At 19.1% G+C, this 12,942-nt stretch overlaps 1 non-coding gene across 1 annotated transcript; it reads left to right on the forward strand.

Annotated features, from left to right (window-relative positions):
* Nucleotides 1–360: 360 nt before the first annotated feature.
* On the forward strand, nt 361–414 carry Bm16785. The gene has a single exon (XR_006228097.1). It is a non-coding gene; the product is annotated as a small nucleolar RNA Bm16785 (small nucleolar RNA).
* Nucleotides 415–12,942: the final 12,528 nt, after the last annotated feature.

Here is a 12,942-nt window from a genome sequence, read left to right on the forward strand (position 1 = left end):
TTTTTTTAAATACTTTCAAAAACGAAAAGGAAAAACGAAAGAAAGAAATGAAAAAATGAAGTGAACTGAGAACATTTAGAAGTACAATATGACAATGTATTTAACTTTAACTTAAATGGTAAACAGTAAATTCCAATATTTCACTTTGTCTTCCTCTTTCTTTTCATCTATTTTTCTTTTTTTTTTTTTTTTTTTTGTTTAACTTGTTTGTGATGTTTAACATAGAGGTGAGAAAAGAAAAAGGAACACAAGGTAAGAAAGAAATGAAAACATTCTAAAATTTCAAATTATTCGACAACAAAAAAAATATATATATATATGTACATGTATATATAAATTAAAAATAATTCAATCCATAGAAACGCAAAAAATCGTTTCCGTTTTAAATTTTATTTCAAATATTAATGTACTTATATTTATTTTAAATATAAATATGCATATCGTTTTTATATTGAATTTAAAAGAAAAAACGATGCATTAGTAATGTGTAATAAATTAATAATAATAATAATAGCATAAGTGTTGTATATTCTTAATAATGATAATAGCAATAATAATAATGATAATAACAATAATAGTAATAATAATAATAGTGATAATAATAATGATAGTGGTGATAATAATAATAATAGTAATAACAATAATGATAATAGCAGTAATAATAATGATAATAATAATATGATAATAATGATTATTTAATAATATATTCAAATATAAGAAGAAACAAATGAAGAAAAATCTTGAAAAACAAATTAATAAAATATTGTTTTTTTTTTTTCCTCAAATCATTTGTCTATTCAATGAAAAAAAAAATTGCATTTTTTATTGTTAAATTTTTGTTCAAAGAAATTTTTGTCTTTCTTTGCTTTCATTCCTATTTTTTTTTCTCTTTTTCTTAATTAAAATAATCAAATTATGATGTATGGAATAATGAAATTTTGAAAAGTTTTCATTAATTTTAACAATTTAATTTTTCTTTTGTCTATTTCTCATTCAATAAATCTACAAAAAATTTTTTTTCCTCATTTTATTTTATTAACAATTATTTTATCATTTCTATCATATTTCATCAGTGCATGCATCATATTTAAAAAAAAAAATGTCCATAACAATTTAAACTGAAAATAGTAAGGTAATAGTATTATTGATACTAGAAATAGTAATACTTAAAAAAATGTCCATAACAATTTAAAATGAAAATAATAAGGTAATAGTATTAGTGATACTAGAAATAGTAATACTTAAAAAAATGTCCATAACAATTTAAACTGAAAATAGTAAGGTAATAGTATTAGTGATACTAGAAATAGTAATACTTAAAAAAATGTCCATAACAATTTAAACTGAAAATAGTAAGGTAATAGTATTAGTGATACTAGAAATAGTAATACTTAAAAAAATGTCCATAACAATTTAAACTGAAAATAGTAAGGTAATAGTATTAGTAATACTAGAAATAGTAATACTTAAAAAAATGAAAAGAAGGAAAATGGTTTAATATTATTAAAATATTTGCCAAAAAATTTGCTTTATAATTAAAACTTGCAAAAAAAAAAAAAAAAATAAATAAATAACACATATCATTGATTATTTGATAAAATTAATTTGTTAGGAGTAAAAGACAGAAAGAAAAATCGTAAGCAAATCGATTTTTTCTTTTTTTTTTTTGAAAATTGATAAATGATGAAAATAAGAGTGATTAGCAATAATAATGAAGGTAATAATAAACAATAATAATGAAAATAATAATAAAAACAACAACAATAATAATTAAAAATAAAATTGACGATAATAATAATAGTAATAATATTAGTGTTGGCAAAATCAAACATTATTTACTTTATTAAGTATATATTTTTTAAGTAAATATAAAGTTAAGAATCCTTTGATTACATTACCAATATTTTTTCGTTTTTTTTTTATAACTCATTGAAAAAAAAATTTTTATATTGTAAATTTTAAATTAACAATTTTAATCTACGATGTATCACAATTATGTGTGTAATATAAATTTTTTGATAAATTATGCGTAGACATAAAAATAATTAAATTCATATGACAGAGATTTTTTTTTTTTTTATTTTTTCTGATATAACATTGATCTAAATTTATCAGTCTCGAAGTATAAACAATAATTAATATTGTAAAATGAATTAATTATTTGACTAAAACATTAATTTGAACAAAAAATTTTTTACGATTATCAGTGACAACGTTTGCTGAACGAATTAAATCTGTAAACAATTGTTGACAAATATTGTAATTATATAATATTACTTGTAATATAATTTAAGAAAAAATGATAAGACTATATTAGAAAGAATAACGAATAAAAAAAAAAAAAAAAGAGAAAAAATTAAGATAGAAAATATTTGTTATCAGTAATTGTTTTATTGATTTTATTCATTACTGATAATAGAACGTTTGGAACATAAATAGTTTTTGGCTTATCAAATAATCAATACAATTCATAAGTTAATAATATCAATTTTTTTATTTACTTTTTTTTTTTTTAATACTTCATAGCATTTTGTAAAAAAAAAAATTATTCCAAATAATTTCTCATCAATAATTGAATTCGTTTGATCAAATATTCAAAAAAAAAAAAAAAAAAATTCTTTTTTTAACTATAAAAACTTATTTTGGTAAATAATTTTTCCAGCCATTTCCTTCTGTTTTCCTTTTTTTTTTTTTGGTGAATAAATTAAAAAATTTAGGCAACAATAAATTTAAAAAAAAAAAGAAATTCGTATAATTTTGCATTAAAAACAAAAAAAAAAAAAAAGGAAGGAAAGAAAATAAAAAACTTTTTCAAATTAACAATTTTTTTTCCTTTTATTTTTAAAATTTCAAATATTACTTTTACTAACTTACAGGAATTAATATTGTGCACAAATCATTTCAATCAATAATGCACGGAAAAATATCAATTTAACTGCTATTTTTCCGGTTTTTTTTTTTTAGGCGATCATTAAAAATATAATTTTATTTAAATAGCAATAACCAATCAATAATGGAGGAAAAAAAAAAAGCATCGATAACCATAGTCTTATATTAAAAGCAAACGGAACAAGTTTGAATCAATTTAAAATCAAATTTAATTCCAATTTGAAAAAAAAAAAAAGAAAGAAACAAGTTTTGAAATTCTTAGATAAAAATTCGACCGAAATTTGAAAATGAGAAAAAGTTGCAATGTTAAAAAATTTTAGCCATATTTATATATATATTCATTTCTTTCTCATTTAAAGGATTGATTGAAAAGAATTTAACATCTCGACAATAATAAATCATCGATAGTTACAATTTTTTCCTTTTTTCCTTTTTTTTTTTTGAATTTTTAAGGAATAAAAAAAAAAAAAAGAAATTTGATGCGTACAAAATTAATTTTTTAATCACTTAACATTTCAAAATTTTTATTTTAATTGTTATTTTTTCAGTAAGCATATATATATATAATTGTCATATACATAATGCATTACACTATTAATATAAAAAAAATTTTGAAATATTAATGATTTTATTTTGATTGTTAAATATATTTAAATAATTCATTCATATATTAATTATTTTAAATAATATAATTGTTAAAATTATTAAAGCTATTGAAATTATTATTGTTATTAATTATTGTAATCATTAAAATTAGTGTTATTATAATATATTATTATTAATTATTAAACTTTTTATTATTGTTTATTATTACAATTTTGAAACTATTGTTATTCATCAATTGTTAAAATTAGTGAAATTATCAAAAGGAGTTAAAAAAGAATTATATGTAAATTATTAAAGTAATTATTATTATAACTATTAGTTTCCTACTATTATTATTATTACCACTGTTATTATTATAACTAACAGTTTCTTATTATCATTACTATTACCATTATTATTATAACTATCGGTTTCCAATTATTATTACTATTATTATAACTAACAGTTTCCTATTATTATTATTACTATTATAACTATCATTTCCTATTATTATTATTACTATTATAACTATCATTTCCTATTATTATTATTACTATTATAACTATCATTTCCTATTATTATTATTACTATTATAACTATCATTTCCTATTATTATTATTACTATTATAACTATCATTTCCTATTATTATTACTATTGTCATAACTATCATTTTCCTATTACTATTATAACTATAATATTATTCACCACTGCTATAATTGGTACTCATAGCAATGGTTGTAATGATTACAGCAAGTGGTTGACAGTGTCATCAATTTGTTATCAGCAATTTTGTCATAGTAGTAGTACAGTTATTATGAATGAAAGGCAATGGTATCTATTTAAATAGAAAGACAGGGAATAGTATTATGTTTTGTAGCAGAAGAGAGGAAAAACAGAAACTAATCATAAAAAATTTGAAATTAAAAATTAATGAATAAATTAAAATTTTAATGAAGAAAAATTTGTTAATCATTTTAATTGTTAATTAATTATAATTTTAACATTTAACACACAACATAAACAACAATCAACATTTTTTGTATTATTTGCTAAATAATATAATTATATTTGTGAAATATTTTGCTTCGTTTATTTTGCATATTTTAAATGGTAAACATTTTCCAATAATTAATTTCAATTCCTATTTTATATTACTATCTATTTCATTTCAAACTATTTTCTAAAATTTACGTTATAAAATGAAATTATCGAAAATACAACTAACAGTTTGAGTTAAATAAAATAGTAGCAAATGAATATTGTGAATATTTTATCTATAAATATTTAATTACATAAACGTTTGAATTGATAAGATAGTGCATTGTACTAAATGATAAAATGATAAATTTCTTAAACAAAAAAAAAAAAAAAAAAAGTTTGCTATAATTTTGGATTAATTAAAATCATTTTGGTAGTATTAATTATTAACTAATTATTTCTGTAAAATTTCTATTGTTTTTAAAGCCATAGAACTATCATTTTATTTACTGTTATACTATCAATATTTGCTATTATATTTTTAAAACTTTAAAAATTTATAGATAAACAAAAATGAAAGAAAAATAAAAAAAGCTAGAGAAGCATAGGCAATAAGAATAATTTGCAATAGCTTAAATTTTTGCTTTAATTTTAAAAAAAAAAAAATAAAAAAATAAAAAAAAAAGAATTTAAATATTCCATCAAAAAAAGAAATAACAAAAATTATAAACTAATTTATGCATTATTATTATAAAATTTCTAAAAGTTTTATCTACAATAAATTGATTAATTTTTTAAACCAAATTTTCGTCGCATCTTCTCTCTCTCTCTCTCTCTCTTCTTTCTTTTTTTTTTTTTGATTTTTTAAAATCGATAAATTTCTATCGCTTCATTTTTCAATATCCATCTTCTCCTATTCTTATTTACCTTCAATTTTTTTTTTCTCAGTATTGTTTGGTTCATATAACATTTACATACTTATGTTAAACATTACAGATTTGCTATGCTTACTTCATTTCTAACAAAAAATTAAAAATTTAAACAAACATAATTGAATAAGTTTAAATATATATGTAATCAATTGTTTAATAATTATTCATTGTATTCAAATATTTAACTGTTAAACATAATTAAATAAATTCAAATATATATGTATTTAATTATTTAACTGTTAAACACTGAACATGAATATTGGACGCAAATGTGATATGCATAAATATGAACAATCAAGAAAAATTTAAAACAATAATTATCTAATTAAATTAATTTAAAAATGTGAACACTTGTTTAATATTAAAATTTTTGATATAACGAAATAATAACATAGCAAAGTATTAGTTATTATAATATTTTCATCTATTCATATTTATTACAAATAGATATTTGAATTGAATTAAATGTATGATAAATGGGAAATATATATTAATCAGATAAAAATTTGATAAATATCCATTTCGGCAATTTTTTTTTTAAATTTTAAATAAGGTTGAAAAGTGTATATGTCCTTCTCTATCAATATTAATGGCCTTAATTGATGTCACTGAACCGTTGCTGCAAATCATTCGTATTGCAAACGCAATAATTATCGCTTATACTTTCATTTTCACTATAATTTCTCATCATTAACATTAGAATGGATAATTATTTATTATTATTATTCATTATTATCATTAATTATTATTATTATCATTATCATTGCTATTACTGTTACTATAATTCTTATTATTATTATTTGTTATTATTGTTACTATCACTTTATTACTATTATTACCATTATTATTATTATTATTATTATTATTACTATTATTATTGTCATCATTACTAACATTATTATCATTATTATTACTACTATTATTATTGCTAACATTCATTCTTATTAAGAAAAACTTTCGCCATTTTCTGTTTATTATCAGAATAAATTGTCATCTTTAATATTAATAATGATAGAAATAAAATTATTTCTAATGATATCAGCAAGATAATAAAATAAGAATAATAAAAATTTGTAAAAAAAAAAAAAAGAAAAGAAAACACAATTTTCACAAAAGATAATAATAATTATTATTATAAAATGAATATTGAAAAAGAAGTAAAATGTTACAAAAAAAAAAAAAACTTTTGCACATTATGAAGTCTCCTCCATGCAATGTGACAATTTGAAGCGCAATTGTTGATCAAAATTGATAAATTGATAAAAATCTTTGCAACACATAAAAATGTATCCAAAATGATAAGAAAACACTGCTGAATGAAATGAAAATCATTTAAGCATTTATTGATTTTTATAAAATTTCTTTAAAAAAAAAAAAAGAAAAAGATATTTGAAGAAATAAAAAAAAGAATAATATGGAAATATATTGAAATCTAATTTATATCATATTAAAATGATAATTAATTGTAGTTGAAAAAAAAAAGAAAAAAAGTAAAATTTTAGAATTTAAAAATTTTTGCAGTATTTAATAGATAAGATTTTATTTTATTTTTTTATCTTTTTTACTTTTTTTTTTTTTTTTTTTTTATTATTTATCATCATATTGTTTCAATGATATTATAAAATCCACTAAATTTTACTCTTTTATTAATATCATGACCTTGACCTGTTTTCATCCATCCTTATGACCTTGATTCATTTTCATCATTTCTATATCATATTTGCACTATGAAAATTTCTGATCATATTCATACTAAATAATATAATAATTAAATCATTTAAAATTATCGATAATTTTAAATGATTGAATGAAAGTTTGATACTAATTGAAAATTATAAATTGGAAAAAAAAAACAATTTTAAAAAATAAAAAGAAAAAATAAAATTATAATCAAAATATCAAAAATATTTGTTTGTGCTAAATATGTAAAATACAGAGAAAATTACAGAAATATAATGATTAAAAATCAATTTAATTATTAGCAAAAAGAAGAGATGAGGGAGAGAGAGAGAGCGATAGAAAGAAAGAAAGGGAGAGAGAGAAATGATGAAGGGTAAAAGAGAGGGAGGGAATAAATGAGTGAAAAAAAAGAAAAGAAAAAAGTTGACAGGATTTTCTAGTACTATCATATATTTTTGTTAAAAATTTTCTCTCTCTCTCTTTCTCTCTCCCTACCTTTCTTTTTTCCTCTCTCCCTCTCTCTCTTTGTCTCTCTCTTATTTTTTTCTTCTCCTATTTTGTTCCAATTTCTCTCTTTCTCTTTCACTTCACTTTTAACTCAATAAACAAAATCATTAAACATTTTTATTTTTGTCGAAATTTGCATCCCTGCAATTTGTTAATAATAGTGTCAACATATGATAGTTATGTAAGAAAATTTTTCACGTACAAAATGACGTAAAAATTTCACGTGAGAAAAATTTTTTTTTTTTTCATAATTCACTGAAAGTTCGATTTAAATTTATAAGAAAAATAAAAAGAAAAAGAAAATTCAGCAATATAATATTGTATATTTGGAATGAATAGGTTGTTAAATAATTTTGTACAAATATTTTTAAACGAAAATATTTGATAGAAATGATAACATCTATCTGATTATTTTGTTATCTCAATCAATTATTAGCAGTGGGTAAAAGTTTCAATTATTAGCATTGGGTAAAAGTTTCAATCAATTATTAGCATTGGGTAAAAGTTTCAATCAATTATTAGCATTGGGTAAAAGTTTCAATCAATTATTAGCAGTGGGTAAAACTTTCAATCAATTATTAGCAGTGGGTAAAACTTTCAATCAATTATTAGCAGTGGGTAAAACTTTCAATCAATTATTAGCAGTGGGTAAAAGTTTCAATTATTAGCATTGGGTAAAAGTTTCAATCAATTATTAGCATTGGGTAAAAGTTTCAATCAATTATTAGCAGTGGGTAAAACTTTTAATCAATTATTAGTAATAGGTAAAAATATATTTGATTTAGAATAGAGCTAAAATATTTGGGGAAATGTTGATGATATATTAATTTACACTTTTAATTTTTTACATATTTTTAATTTAAATATTAAATATACATATTTTTAGTAAATTTACATATTTTTAACAGGTAGCAAAATTATTACTAAAAATTTAGGTATCCAAATATTTTCAAAAAAAAAATAATAAATAAATAAATATTAGCAAAAAAAAAGAAAAACGCTATAAATCCGAATAGTAAAATATGGAACACTTATGTATCCGATAGATAATTATTTAATTATTAGCCGTAATTAGTTGATTATTTATTTAGTTAAGCTAAAAATGAGAAATTAATTAGTTAAGTTAAAAATGAGAGAAAAAAAAGTGTTAAATGATTGATCGAAGTTAAATGTTAATAGTAATATATCAAATAAATTTATCAAATTACTAACTTAATAATTTTGTATAAAGTATGTATATACAAACCAGAAATTAATAATATTTACCTCTTATTGATAGGAATAAATTGAAAAATAAATGATACAATTTTTTTTTTTTTTTTTTCATTTTTAGTATTATTTAATAAAATTTCATTTTCAACATTTACAATTACATAGCGAAATTCAATTTTAGAAAAGCAATAAAGTCAAATGGAATAATCATAATTCGATTAGTCGAGAAAATTTTACTCAATAATTAATTAGTACTAAGAAGTAACGGATCTTTTCTTGAAAACAATTAACTAATATAATTAGAAAATTAAAGATAAAGTTAAATGGATTAATCATAATTTAATTAGCTGATAGTCGAGAAAATTTTACTCAATAATTAATTAGTACTAAGAAGTAACGGATCTTTTGTTGAAAATAATTAACTAATATAATTAGAAAATTAAAGATAAAGTTAAATGGATTAATCATAATTTAATTAGCTGATAGTCGAGAAAATTTTGCACGATAATAAATTAGTGCTAAGTAATAATACGGTTCTTTTGTTGAAAATAATTAGCTAATATAATTGAAAAATTATTCAAAATCAAATTTTACAAAAGGAAAGTGAAAGTATTTTTAAATTTTCATTTGAAATTGCTATTTGATTTCATTTATCATTCGATTAATTATTATTAAATTTTGCATTTCTTCATTATTTCATTTTATTTTATTATTTAATCATGGATTTTTTTTATTTTTGCTAATTGATGTGATATTTTAATAAAATTCTCAATGAAAATTAAGATTTAAAAAACATATTTTGAATATTTTGTTAAGATTATTCTAATTTGTGATTTAATAATAATAAAAATTTTTAAATCTTTCTTCTATTCTTTTTTTTTTTTTTTTGATATCATTTTATTTCCTTTTTTAATATCATTTTTGTTTCTTCTCTTTCTCTCTCCCTCTCTCCCTCTCCCTCTCTCTCTTACAAATGAATGATGATACAGCAATAATGATATTAATTAAATGAAAATGTAATTAATTAGATAAATGTAAGAGAAAAGGAAAAAATAAAAGAATGGGAAAAGAAAAAAAAAATAATAAATTTGAAGTTATATTAATTTTAAAATAATTTAAAAAAGTTAATAATATTTTTAAAAAATTTAAATATTAATTTAATTTTTAAATCATAACTTCAAATATAAAAATATCATATTAAAATACGTGCAGTTTTGATAATGAAACTAATTTTATTATATTTACTTAAAAAAAAAAACAACATAAGTAATTGAGAAAAAAAAATTAATAATAAAATTACTAAATAAAATTTATCAAAAGGAATTAATAAATAAAATATTAATCAAAATACTTTTATTTTGTAGTTACTTTTACATACTTTAGATACAAATATTTCTTCTTTTTTTAAACTGTATTTTTTTTTTCTTTTGTCTCATAAAAAAATTATTTCATAAATATATTCAATAAATGATATTTATATCAATAATCATTAATGATATTATCAGCTTTAACTTTTTTTTTTTTCCAATCATTTAAAAATCACTTGAAAATATGTTATTTAAAATAAAAATTTACCTTTTTTTTAAAGGAAAAAAAAAAAAAAAGAAAAGAAATGATGATAATATGAAATAAAGTACAAAATAAAAAAAAAAAAAAAAAAAGGAAAGAAAAAATGTATACCTGAATTATTACAACAAAATAAATACAACAATTTTGATATTTCTTTTTTACCGATTTAAAATTTGATATAAAAATAATCTAAAAAGTGAAAATGTTAGATGATAATAACGAGCATTATGAAAAAAAAAAAAAAAAGAAAAGGAAAAAGGAAAAGATGAAAAATGATAGATCAATCATTGATTTGTGTTCATTTCATTTTTCAATTCATCCTAAAGCTCTTAAAAAAAAAAAAAAAATTGAAAAAGAATGGAAAAAGAAATTGATGAAAGATTAATAAATATCATTGTTGAATTAAAAAAAAAAAAAGAAGAAAAATGCATTGAAAAAAAGGTATCACAAATATTTGTAATTGATGTATAAAGTTTACATTAGTATTATCATCATTATTATCACTATTATTATCATCATCATTACCACTATTATTATCATCATTATTATCACTATCATTTTAAATGTCACCATTATTGTCATCTAAAATCATTATATTAGTCAAATATTTTGCTGTAATTAAATCTTTTCAAATTTTTTTTTTCTTTTCTGTATTTAAAAAAAGGAAGAAAAAAGTATTTTTTGTTACAACTCATCTTGGTCATTTTATAACTTTTTTTTTTTGTAAAAATAAAAGAAAGAGAAAAGAGGAAAAAATTGTCGAATAAAATTTGATTGATTAATTAAAAAATTCTTCCAAAAAAAAAAAAAAAAAAAAAAAAGAAGAAAATTTTACCTATATTTGACAGTTTTATATTTAGGTAGTACAAAAAAAAAAAAAAAAAAAAAAAAAGAAAAGGAAAGAGAGGAAAAGTTCAATAAAATCTAAACAAACAAACAGTAAATATAATTTATCATAATTTTAATGATAAAATTGGTAATTTAAAAAAGAGAGGAAGAAAGATAAAAAGAAAATATTTCAATAAATTTATCAAAAAGTAAGGCAATTTTAAAATTATTTATTAAATTCATATGAGCTAACAAAAAATGAAAAAGAAAAAAATAAAAATAAAAAAGAAAAGGAATATTTGATTCAACATGTGAATTTCATCAGAAGGAAGAAAACCCAAAAAAAAAAGAAAGATGAAATTGGTTAATGCATCATTTCAACTTCAAAAAAGATTGTAAATGAATTTTTAATCAAAATGCAAAATACATTTTAATAAAGTGAAAAAAAAAAAAAAAAAGGGGGAGACATAAAAATAATACTTTTTGATCATTGGTAGAGAATATTTAGAGATGATGAAGGAGAATTTTTAATTATGAAATAAACTAATTAAGATTTTATGTTTGTTATTTATTATCAATTAATGTTAACAATTCCTGTTTTCAACTCATCCTAATTGGTAAATAATTTAATAATTAATGTTTGGTTGCAGTTTATGATGAAAATATCATTGAAATAAAATATTTTTCGTTTTTGTATTAATCATTGATCAATTCAGTTAGCGAATGTTGTTATCATTCTATAATAATCGTTAAACTATTGAGGAAAAAAAGAAAAAAATTGATCTTCTGAAGTTTACAAGACAAACTTTTTTACCAAGTTTGAATGTACATATTTGGACTTTTTTTTTTGATTAAAGGAAAATGAAAACTTTTTGTAAATATTGAAATTTGCTGTCAATTCTATTGATTTGGAATTTTTATATTTTTTTTTTCTTTTATTATCATTAGTTGCTAATTTGTCCAAGTTTAGAGTAATTGCTTCCATATTTTTAATGGTGGACATTGTTAAATTCATTGAAATTTCAATCCTATTTTTCCTTGAAATAAAATTAAATTATTATTTAATTACTTACTTTCATTGCAAAAGTTTTTCTCATTTCAGCTTTTACCAATTACTACTTTTTAAGTATCACCTAGAAAAATTCTTTCTAATAACCGATTATTTAAATTAACATTAGAATTTCAAGAACAATTAGAGAAATACATACATACGCATTGGCATTTCATCATGTGACTTTAATTTTTTTACGAAAAAAAAAAAATTTATAATCAAAGATTAGAAAATTTATTTACTTCCACTTACATTTAAGGAAAACTAACATTCTAATAATGCATGGGACGCATTTATTTTACGAAACAATGGTGAAGGCAAAAATGATCGATGATTGCTGCTAGAACATTGAAAAATATAAAAATATTACCTTGAAACTATCACAACAGTTTTTGTCATTTTTGAACGAATTAAATATGAAAATTCAGGTTGATATAAGTAAAGAAAAGAAGATATATCAAAGCTAACAGTTCATAAAAAAAAAAAATAAATAAATAAATGAAGAGAAAAAGCAGTTTTTTTTTCTCTCTACAGCTACTAATTAAAGCAAATTTGAAAGTATATCACGAAAAAATAGAAATAATAATTATGAAATGATTTAAATCGGAATATATCAAAAATTTTCCAATATTAAACTATGCGAAGAAAATTCATAACATTGGTGAACTTTTCTTTTTTTTTTTTTTTTCAAAATGATATCTACAAATCTT

Source organism: Brugia malayi, assembly GCF_000002995.4.
Source record: "Brugia malayi strain FR3 genome assembly, contig: Bm_v4_Chr2_contig_001, whole genome shotgun sequence".
Classification (NCBI taxonomy): domain Eukaryota; kingdom Metazoa; phylum Nematoda; class Chromadorea; order Rhabditida; family Onchocercidae; genus Brugia; species Brugia malayi.